The sequence below is a fragment of the Protomyctophum parallelum genome (genome assembly GCF_964188405.1).
Source record: "Protomyctophum parallelum genome assembly, chromosome: 2".
Classification (NCBI taxonomy): domain Eukaryota; kingdom Metazoa; phylum Chordata; class Actinopteri; order Myctophiformes; family Myctophidae; genus Protomyctophum; species Protomyctophum parallelum.
In genome coordinates, this window is record NC_139699.1 from 17,013,047 (window position 1) to 17,025,151 (window position 12,105).

The following is a 12,105-nucleotide window of genomic DNA, read 5'->3' on the forward strand; positions in this document are numbered from 1 at the left end:
GAGCGGGAATCGAACCCAGGACCTTCTAGCTGTGAGGCGACAGCACTACCAACTGTGCCACCGTGCCCCGTCTGTGTCCGCATGGATGACTTACAACAATTTTAATAAATAACGTACTTTTTTAAGTTCTCCTTTTTTAAGTGTTTTTTTTAGATATGTTTTTTAAGTCACGTTTTTTAAGTAATCTTTTTAGTATGTATGTGTGCGTGCAGGTTTTATTTTATTTTTTGAGTCGCTTACCTCCACAGCGTGTTGTAGTTTGTAGTGTTGTAGTTTCTGGTGGTCACCTGATCACCTAAAACTGAGTATGAATAGGTCTTTAGTTGGAAAACTAAAATGTACCGATTAGCTGCCAGTCAAGTTGAGTCAACCTATTCTGATACTCACTGATTCACTGATAGATTTAAAGATTAATTGCGACCTATGGGTCGCAGATTACTATGAAAACCTGCAAAACCTGTCAGTCAGTCCGTCCGTCACGCCTCCATATATGGTTGTCAGTCCGTCACGCCTCGTGACACGCCATGCCACCATATATGGCCATCAGTCCGTCACACCTCGTGACACGTGAACATATGGCTGTTTCCATATATGAAGATCACAACAATGACCTTATCAAACCCTGGATAGCCATACAAAAAAAGACTGGATCATCACCTAGATCTGCATAGATGGAGCTGTTCAGCAACTCTACATCTGAACCTCAAAACCTTAGATGTCCATATATGGAGCTGACCTGTTCTGACATTGCATGATGTTGATCCTACCCCATCCATCCTTTCTCTTCGATGTCTCCCTTTTGACTGATACCTGTCCATTCAAACTCTAGACGGGCCTGTTGACTGATACCTGTCCATTCAAACTCTAGACGGGCCTGTTGACTGATACCTGTCCATTCAAACTCTAGACGGGCCTGTTGACTGATACCTGTCCATTCAAACTCTAGACGGGCCTGTTGACTGATACCTGTCCATTCAAACTCTAGACGGGCCTGTTGACTGATACCTGTCCATTTAAACTCTAGACTAGACGGGCCTGTTGACTGATACCTGTCCATTCAAACTCTAGACGGGCCTGTTGACTGATACCCGTCCATTCAAACTCTAGACGGGCCTGTTGACTGATACCTGTCCATTTAAACTCTAGACGGGCCTGTTGACTGATACCTGTCCATTCAAACTCTAGACGGGCCTGTTGACTGATACCCGTCCATTCAAACTCTAGATGGGCCTGTTGACGCCTGTTGATGCCAGGCCGTACCTGGGCTGGCATGAGGCCACTTACTAATTAGCACACATGTTTTTGCCCTACCCGGCCCGGAGGGAAAAAAAGGGTCCATATATGGGCATTCCCAGATCTGTAGTTTCAGCGCAACGTCGCTTCTCGCCCTCAGGGCGTCTTACTGGTATTTGACTTCCTACTGTATGGTGGATTTTCTGACACATTAGACATTAGTTAATCACAGAGAATACAGACATGACAATGTTCCCATTTAGGAGATACGTGGAGCATAAATGCAAAGAATAACAACCTGCTTTGTTTTGGTTTCTGGCTACTCGTCAAGTCAATGCTATTATTGTAATCATAAACCTGAGGCTTTAAAAACAAGGCTTCAGACATCCCAAAACAAACTGGTCAGGCTACCTACAGTACAACTCATTGAACCTCTCCCTACTCATTATGCTACAGGGTGGGATAGATATCTCAGGGTACAGTACAACTCATTGAACCCTAACCCTACTCATTATGCTATAGAGCGTCACAGTCCCTCCCCCTTTCAGAACGAGTGGCCCAGGAAATGAATCCCAATGCATTTCATTTTTATTTTATTTAAAGACCTTTTAAGTGTCGTACGAAGCCAACTCTTGTCGTGACAAATCATGACAACATACACAATCTTTCGGGCCAAACAAATAATTAGAAAGTAGAAAAAAACAGGTTATAACACTTTTTTTGTTGTTTTTCTTCTTTGTAATTATTTGTTTGGTCCAAAATATTGTGTGTGTTGTCATGATTCGTCACGACAAGAGTTGGCTTCGTACGACACTTAAAAGGTCTTTAAATAAATTAAAAATGCCTATGGTCAAAATGCATTGGGATTCATTCCCTGGGCCACTCGTCGTTCTGAAAGGGGGAGGGACTGCGACGCTCTATAGGGTGGGATAGATACGTTTCTCAGGGTACAGGACAGAGGGATACTGGACTACTCGCCCCGGTGCTTGCCCGTTTTTCCTCCCGGAATCTTCCCCAGTGAGGGGGATAACTTTGTAATATGCTATTGGCTGTTTGTATTCTTTTTGGAAAAATATAAAAAGATACTCCTGCGGAAAGGCTATATTATTTGACTTATATTGAACCTATAAACAATTTAGTATTATTTAGTATAATTATGTAAGGTTTTGCCCACTCAAATGGTACCTCGTCAGATAATCCCCACATATCCTACAACAACTTCTGTGAACAGACTTCACTGTAGTAGCTTTTCATAAATTATATTTGTACTTATAGTTATAGGCCGTCTGCTGTCATGAAAGTTTATAGTTAGAGAAATTCAAAGTCCAGCCGTCTGCTGTCCAGCCTTTCCCACCCCTCACTGGGGAAAATTCTGGGAGGAAAACAGAAACTGGCGAGTAGTCTTGTTACCAGACAGAGTACAGCAACTTGCAATGGGCCTGGTCTACAAGATACACTACACAGCTCTCCAGCACAAAGACAAACTACTTAAAAAATGTTAAAGGCGTTCACAATCACACCACCAGAGGGAGCTCCACAAATCCCGTTATGGTTCAACCCAGATTCGGCTCTAACAAGGGGTTAAATTCGTTTTACTGTTATGCCACCAAAATGTGGAACAGTCTTGCAACAGTCAGAACATTTTTTTGACTCCTTACTCTCTTTCAAAACCGCTCTGAAAGCATACTAATACTTATGCCTACTGGTGGCTGCAATTTGTAACTGGCCTCTGTAAAAAGTCAATGGCCTTTCACCAGAATTGTCTTTTCTCTCTTTTTGATTACTACTCGTTTATATGATGTTGTTGCATAGAATTGTATATTATCGTTTGTCTTTTTTTTAATCTATTCTTTTTTGCAAACTTAAAAAATAAAGTATTCAATCAACAAACAAACCCCACATGCTTAGTTGACTGGCATAGGCTTACCCAGAGCCCTCTCCTTTCCCCCCCCCACTTCCATACAAATCGTAGCTAATTTGCAGATCTACCAGCTCACGTGCTGTGAGCTTGCAGATCATGTAGATGTAGCCTATTTTGGCTGAATGTTCACCCCAGAATAGAGATCCTGGGCTGTATTTTGCGTGTCTTAAGTACCAGGTCTTATTACTATAAACTTAAGACCTGGAGGCGTGGTCAATGCTCTTTGGACACTCAGAATAGCCAAATGGCATTGATCACGCCTCCATGTCTTAAGTTAAGTAATAAGACCTGGTACTTAAGACACGCAAAATACAGCCCTCAGTGTGGTTAAACTTAATTTGTTCTCCATCGCACAAGGATGTCACTTGTCAAATGGAACAGATCTGTTATTTTTTGCCAAGTGACACATTGCACTTAAATTAGGCTATTTATAGAAACACCTGGCAGAGGATCAGTGCAACACATAACAGCAATGCATGCCGAGTATCACTTCAAACACATAAGTTTAAATTAGTGATGCAACGATATGGAAATTATTGGCCGATGCCGATGTTTAAAATAACTAAGGGCAGATTCATACTACTATTTTAGAGACGAATAAAAGTCGGTTCGGCTCTGTAGAGCCTACAATGTGACGTCATTTGAGGTTGGGGGGGGTACCGTCCTAAAGTCGGCTCTTCGGTGCTACTGAAAATTTCTGACGAGCCGAAATCATTTCGGCACTACAGCGCCGAAACAGCTGTAAAATAGGAGTATGAATCGGCCCTTAGCCGATACTGATACCGATTGTTTATTTAGTTTTTGTTGTTTTTTATTTACCCCTTCTGTGGCAGGGAAACAAATATCTACAAGAAATAAATGTTCAGAATCTATTCTATAGCTTGGTAGGCTGCAGAAAACCAACACACCAACATAGCCAACGCAAAATGTATGTTAAAGGTCTCCACACACCGGGCGCAAATCGGATGCCGGTGTGCAACCACCTTTATCAACAGATAAAGATCGGCTACTGCCGTCGGTTAATGTCCGTTTTATTTGCCGTCTTGCCGATACCTATATATTGACCGAGAACAGCAAATATCGGCCCATACTGATATGTGACCGATACATCCCTAGTTTAAATTAATTATTTACATTCTAATACATTGTCCAATCATGTAACAGAGTTCAGACGTATTTGTTTGTTTTTTGATAGTACTGTAACTGTGAATCAGTAAAGGTCTCCAAACACCGGGCACGAATTCGGATTTTTAGCAGCGTTTCTCCATCGGTTTTCCGAAAAACGCGGCCGGTGTGCAACCACCTTTATGGTGAGTAATATTAATACAGTAACCACACAACAATGTCCACATCATGAACCATGCAGGTGATCACCTTCAATGTCAATCCTCCTTTAATCCATCCATCCAGGTGGGTCATCACCACCATCCTCATAAAAGGCTTCACGTGAACGAGGGGAAAGAGTTGACAAAAAAGAAAATCATCTAAAACACAGGCCACTTAAAACAAGGAGGGTAACAAGATATATAAGGCACATAACTATCAAGATACAGTAAAAGACCCACCATCTTTAAAATAAAACAGCATCATGGTTTGTGTGGGGTTGTAAAACATGTTAGGTCTCTTAGGTTAGAGTTTAGACAGTTTGATCAGTACTGTAAACAGGAAGACTTGCTCCTCTAAAAAAACGAATTTTTTTTAAAAAAAAAGCATTATTCTTTCTTGCCCAAAATATCAATATCATAGTGGGGGGAAAAAACTATTGCATTTTGTTGAGGAAAATTCTTAGGGTGAAAGATATTCCAAATCTAAAGTGCTTCAAAAGCAAGATCCAATGTGTACGTGTATGACAACTCACCCCTTTTCTGATTTCCTCCCGGAATCTTCCCCAGTGAGGGGTGGGAGAGGCTGGACAGCAGACGGCTGGACTTTGAATATTTCCAACTATAAACTTTAATAATATATATATAAATATATAAAAGTACAAATATAATTTATGAAAAGCTACTACAGTGAAGTGAAGTCTGTTCACGGAAGTTGTTGTAGGATATGTGGGGATTATCTGACGAGGTACCATTTGAATGGGCAAAACCTTACATTAGGCCTATACTAAATTGTTTATATGGTCAATATAAGTAAAATGATAAAGCCTTTCCAAAGGAGTATCTTTTTTTAAATCTTTTTCCAAAAAGAATACAAACTGCAATTAGCAGTTATAGCAGTTATCCCCCTCACTGGGGAAAATTCCGGGAGGAAAAACGGGCAAGCACCGGGGTGAGTTGTCCAGTATTCGACTGAACAAGAGATATGCAGTTGAGTTCCACACTTATACACCATGCTTAAAATGTGTCAGGGGAAACATTCACAACATCACACATGTTAAACATTCACAACATCACACATGTTAAAAGAAAGACAACAACATTCAGATGCAAATGCAGAGCATTTTATCCAGCATTTAAACAAAAAGTTATTTCTTAAATAAAAGCCTATTTCAGACTAAAATCATTACGTGCTGCATAAGATGCGTTCGTTGACCAGTCAGTAATAGCCATGCATAGTATTCATTTCAGTATTTTGCAGTATGTTGCCGATTGTGAACAGTAGGTGGCAGCAACATGTTTAGTTTAGTTTGTGTCGAACCTTTGTATGTATTATGTATAACAATACATAATACATTATACAGACAGTAGGTGGGAGCAACATGTAACAAAACAAGCAGAAATCCAATGATCTGCTTGTTCCTACTGTTCAACACAACACAGTACAAAACTTAGTACACTTAAAACATAATGTATAAAACAAGACTAAAGTGTAGTATTGGAATAATGTTGGGAGTAAACATTAACTGTGGACAGAGTAGCCTATTTCAAAACAATTTTAAACAAGTAAACATATTTAAAACAGATACTGAAACAGAACCAGCAGGTCACATTCCTGACTCAAAGACTATAGGCCCTTATTTAATACAACACTTAGCCGACCCTGTCCATTCATTAGAAATGGTCTCAGAATGTTCCCAAAGATAAAGTGCTTCAAGTTAGTGACATATAGATCACTTTTAACCATGAAAGAAATCAGTCCTAACCAGAGTTTAAAACAGTTTAAAAGCCGACTCCATTTTCAAAGCCATTCTCTAAAACAGAAGATTCTACAGCAATGGATTTGTTGACCTCAGCAGTCTTGATACAGCCCAGATTGCACTGACAATTATAGCCCATCGGTCTTGTAAAATGTTGCTTTTGTTTTCACTAACGCCTGCACAGTAAAACCCCAATTTAATTTAAGTCTGAGAGTGTTTTTTTTTCTCTCTCTCAAGAGGCTTTTACTGTTTCATTTCTATTTCATTACATCTTATAATGTAGCCGTTAAATTGATTTAAATAGGCTATTATCAAAAAACCATAAGTGACATCGTAAAGCCTTTTCAACAAATCCACGGGAATGTTTGTATGCGGCTACAATAACCCTGAAAAAGATTTGCAAACAGTTGCATTGCCACATCAATGAAAACAACATACAGTGTCTGTTCTTTGGCTTTAGCAGAAGGACATATAAAACATTTCAGAGCTACATACACATTCAATATCACCGTAAAAATAATTATGTAAGTAAACATTAAAAAAAGGTGCATGTGGCCACCATTATATGGCAAGACACAAAAAAAACATGCCAGCAAAATGCTTTATCTACGCAGTAAAAATCCAGAGTGTTCATTTAACTCTGAGAGAGTCAAAACTTGACAAATAAAGAGATAAATAAACACTCAGGACTTAAACTGTGTATCGTTTCAGTTTCAGTTGAAAAGCACGTCAGGCGTTACGGTTAGGGATTAGTGGACATGGATCCCTGTCGAGTGTCTAGATTAGCCTCTGGCCCACATGCTCCTCCAGCCACAGCAGTAGAGGCTGTAAGGAGGCCTGTAAGGAGACAGGTCCAGCCTCCTCCTCTGCGTACATCTGCAGCAGCATATCTTGCAACATGAGCAGCAGAGGAACACCCAGGCTCAGCACCTCATACAGGAACGTATAGTCGTGGGCATTGTCCCTCAGGTGGAGGCTTAGCGCCGTGGCCGTGCCACGCACCCAGCGGGACAGCCGCCGCGGGGAGTCACGCTCAGAGGCCACCTCAAACCCTTCTTCAGAAACCAGCGTAGGCGGGTACCTGCTGCTGCTGCTGCCGACGGGTTCGATGGCTGCCCGTCGGTGGCAATATGTCCGACCGATGTGTCTCCGTTTGGAGAACCCGGGGAGGTGGCAGATTCATCCTGCTGCACGTTGTTTCCACTGTGATTCTGAATGAGGGGAGAGAGGTTTAAAAATATATGGTCATATATACAGTGTAAATCTAAAGCCCAGTCCCGAGTCACTACTGATGATTCGCGACTGCTGCAACTGCTTCCAGAATGCCAAAACTGCACCGACCCCAATTCAGGCTGGTGAAACTGGTTACAAGTTGCAAGGAGTTGCATTTGCGAATCTTTGGTGTACTGTGGACCGGGCTTTAAGTAATAATGAACTACCAGTAAATAATCTGCATGACAAGACGCTCCAGAGAAACTTACTGAGCGCAAGTTGAAATGATTCCGCCGTAGGTTTGTTCCACTCTCACGTTGAGCAAAATGAGGTTTGCAATACAGTTTACCTGTAAGATGACAACAATTACCATCCTAGATTTAATACAGTTTACCTGTAAAATGACAACAATTACCATCCTAGATTTAATACAGTTCACCTGTAAGATGACAACAATTACCATCCTAGATTTGAATGTGATACTGTATGGGGGGGCAGGACGCAGTGAGAGAATAGATACATAATTATAATTTAAAAAAGGGAATCGTACAGAAGAGATTAGAACAATAAAAGAGCTGATATTTAATGACGTACCCTGTTCAGAGTCAAACGCATGTGCTCCTTGACGCAGGGCGGAGCCGCATGTATGACACTGAAAACACTTCCTGTGGAAATAGAGGCCCTCGGCACATATGCGCTCGGCTGCGAACACGCGCCTGTCACACTTGTGACACTTATCACTGGACACGGGGAAGTCCCGTCGCACGCCACCCTGGGAGAGATAAAAAGATATATGCTAAGAATGTAGTCGGAAACAAGACGACACATTATAATAATGATATCCTGCCTGGACCCATCGTCAAAGTCAGGCTGTACTTTTCAGGAAGTGGAAAACATAAAGTTATTTATTTTAGACACAGGCTCTTTGTACTTTTCAATGATATTTATACATTTACTAGAAAAGATCTGCTCTCCCATTACATATACGGTTTATTTAAATCTTTGATTGCGGACTTACCCCCCAAGTGTCTGCACCTGTTTTTTAAACATGTATTCACACAATGAGGAAATGTTGCTATTCTGTTTTATTGTTTTTTTGTTTATTGCTTTGAAAATGTTGTCTTATGTTGTACTGTATCTCAACGACACTGCAAATGAGGGAAACCTCAATGTCTCTCGAGAATAAATAAAGGGTTGAATGAATGAATGAATGAATGAACGAGCGTGATCAGAGGTTCCTACTAGGATCCTAGAAGGAAACCCACCGGTGATCTAGCTTCTTCCACACTCCAGACAATGACATTCATTTCAGGCTGTCACATCCTGAATATCACCTTTCTCAGAGACAGACCTGCTTACCGGAGATGATGTTGGTGACGTTTGGGGCGATAAAGGAGGTGAGGTTGGGGGTGAACAGTGGGGGACCCTAGACATGTGGTCATTTTCTGCGTTAGGTCTTACTGCCATAGACACCTTCCCAACTGTCCGCTAGCATTCAGCACAGAAGAACGGACAGAACAGAGACAGTGAAGGAAGACAGCAAGCAGGAAAAACAGGACAGAAAGAGGTGACAGGTATCCTCTTGAATACTTTATATATTATAGACAGAGATTAGGTAAGAAAACAGAGGTGTAACAGTAAAGGAAAAGGATACTCAATATTTAATGCCAAACTACATTGTGTCTCAAGAAGAACGCAATAATAAGTGTTGGGCCTTAATTACTTCTTGTGTGAGGAGAGCGGCGCAAGTACCGTTTTCGCCTGCGTATGTCGGTGACACCCTCGGCCAATCAGGAACCACCCTTTTTACGTAAGCATACATAGTTACGTCATCAGCCACCAAAACTACACCATATTAAATACACAATATGTATACATATGTGGACGACGTAACCAATTTGAGTTTCAAACTTATATATAGGACACTTAAAACATTTAGAACGCGTTGTAGTGGATATCTCGAACGGGATTTATACAGACATAACTCAGATGTTTCAATAACTTGGTTGAGGTAAGTTAATTGCGCGCTCTGCTCACGCACAAGTAGGCCATTCATAGCCAACTTGTGTGCGAAGCGCAAGTTTGGCAGCTCGTCAGAGTGCATTTCTAGTTTGGTCTGCAATTAGTCTAAATAAATGGCAATTTTCCTACTTTGAGCGCTGATTATTTGACCGCTGAGTAAAGGGAGAGAAGTTCCTGCCCATCACATTAAAAACATTCCAACTACAACATCTGGCCTTTGAGGTTCTCTGGAATAGGAGGGGCTGAGGAGGCTGCTACTGTAAGTACTGTAACCACAAAAATACTGAAAACTACTACTGAAAATACTTAATAGTTAATATGCCTATGCAATATAGTTTTGTCTATTTGTATGCTGTGATTACAGTACAGTACAGACTACTTAAGTATTTATTTATTTACAGAATTCTGTCTGTTGAAATATAAACACTATTGTGTCATGGTCACTTAATTTTTAGCAATCTACAAACCATAAATATTTGATGTATCCTAGCTAGAAGCAGACTGTGATCCTGGGCTCTACACACCCTCCACCAACCTAGTCCCCATATATGGGGGACTGGGGAGAGCAACGGACTTGAACTCATGCTTCCTTCATGCCTGAGTGTCCAAGTCGCTCCTTTACACCTGACAGGGGGGAGTTTCCCTGGTTGGACGTAGCGCGTGGAAGGAACACGTTATTCCAACCAGTTCCTTTCCCCTCCATCAGGTGCCCCCGGCTGGGCAGGGGGAGGCAGTTTAGAGGCCAGGATTGCTGCATGCTTTTTGTGGGGGTACCTACCTTAGGGGACACGGGGAGAAGATGCAAACTCCACACAGAAAGGCCCTTTCGCCAAACCCGCCTTGGGTATGGGCACTGATGACGTGGAGGAGATGACACACCGCCAGTGCCCACGGCGTCCCGAGCGGGAATCGAACCCAGGACCTTCTAGCTGTGAGGAGACTGCACTACTGACTGTGCCACCGTGCCCCCCTCCATGGGTGAGTCTTAACGGGCCACGTAGTCGGACTAACGGGATGTTGGACTAATGGGAGCCTTATGCGTTTTAAAATGTATACCAAAGAATAATGTACTCAAACACAAAAATCACACTATCCATCCATCTATCTATCCATCCAAACATCCATCTGAAAGCAGTACTGGACAACACTGTGGGAATTATGAATGCTTTATTATATACGAGGAGGAAATGGACAGAAAGAAATGTGGAAAAAGTGCTGTTCTCCAGCAATAACTACTAGTGGAAAATGAACCAAAAGTGTAACAATTAACACCATTTTATTTTACTGAGCACCCACATTTTCCAAACCAAGTACTACATTTGGACAGCTGGACTCTTGGGGGAGGGGGTTCCAAGATATCAGATGAAAAACAACACTAGACCCATCTTCTAACATGGCTGAACAATAAATACCAACCAGTAATTCTAAACTCCGTTCCAGGGGACCCAGAGTACTGCTCCTTTTCATTTGGTCCAACCACTGGTATTGTTTTGTAAAGCACTTTGTAAAGAACATGCAAACTCCACACAGAAAGGCCCTATCGCCAATGAATGTGATGAATTTCTATTACAATAGAAAACTACAGAACAGACCAAAACCTAGAGTCGCACCTCCGTTGTGCCATCTCAAAAAATAAGTGTAGAAAATCCAGAAATTCCACAATAACCGTCCTCAACAGCTTAAATACACAATAAATGAAAAGAAGAAAAGACCGACAGCCATTTAAACCATACTGTCCACCATCGTCAAATTTGTTTAGTAGCGAGCTCCAAACAGGGTGGGGAACTGAGCTCTGGTCTTCTGGCAGAGCACACACAGCACATTTCTCCCAATCTTCTTCAGGGGATGGAAGGGGATAGACAGACTCTGTCCACTGGAGAACACAGGAAGGAAAAGAGAGAGAGAGGGGGGGGGGGCATGGTTAGTTTTATTCACTAAGGACATTTACTTGGCTAGTTTCTCTTTAGCTGCTCACAAACACAAAGTAGGAAATAAATAGAAATAATTATGCAAAATACAAGAGTATAATATGAAAATAAGCTAGTTTTTGATCAAAACAAGCATTATCCACGACTCATAACTAAAGTGTCGCTGGTCTCTGTTACAAAATGTACATTTCGGGTGAATAAAAAAATAAAGATTGCGGCTAACTCTACATAGCCATTGCTAACTTCCAGTTCTTGGACCCGGGAGTGAAAATGAGATGGTGATTATGTGGAACTTACCGTAATGTGCGGACTATAAGCCGCACCTGAATATAAGCCGCACCAGCCAAATTTAGGGAAAATCCCGTATACAAGCCGCACCGGACTATAAGCCGCACCGGACTATAAGCCGCAGCTACGTTAGCTCAGAGCCTGAGATGGTTCTGCGTTAGCTGTAAAAATCCATAGATTAGCCGCACCGTTGTATAAGCCGCAGGGTTCAAATCATGGGTAAAAAGCCGCGGCTTATAGTCCGGAAATTACGGTACTTGTCTGTGTAGTCCTTAAGCAATTTCTCGCATTCTCTATCTCCGCAGACTGGAAGCTCGACAATCTGTTAACACGACAAATGCATGTTTGTTGATGGGAAATGACATTTGTCAAACAAGAATAAAGGTCCATTCACACAAAAGCACGAACTTTAACTGTAA

At 41.6% G+C, this 12,105-nt stretch overlaps 1 protein-coding gene across 2 annotated transcripts in view; it reads right to left on the bottom strand.

Annotated features, from left to right (window-relative positions):
• The window catches only part of LOC310855072 (bifunctional glutamate/proline--tRNA ligase-like), a 59,996-nt gene that overhangs the window by 1,291 nt on the left and 46,600 nt on the right, over nt 1-12,105 (bottom strand). For both annotated transcript variants that reach the window (XM_083759942.1, XM_083759941.1), the window contains exons 16-21: nt 8,808-11,343; nt 8,043-8,220; nt 7,718-7,797; nt 7,318-7,447; nt 4,529-4,594; nt 241-301 (exon numbers count right to left, since the gene is read on the bottom strand). The gene's annotated coding sequence lies outside the window, so the exon portion shown is untranslated. The remainder of the gene's footprint in view (nt 1-240; nt 302-4,528; nt 4,595-7,317; nt 7,448-7,717; nt 7,798-8,042; nt 8,221-8,807; nt 11,344-12,105) is intronic.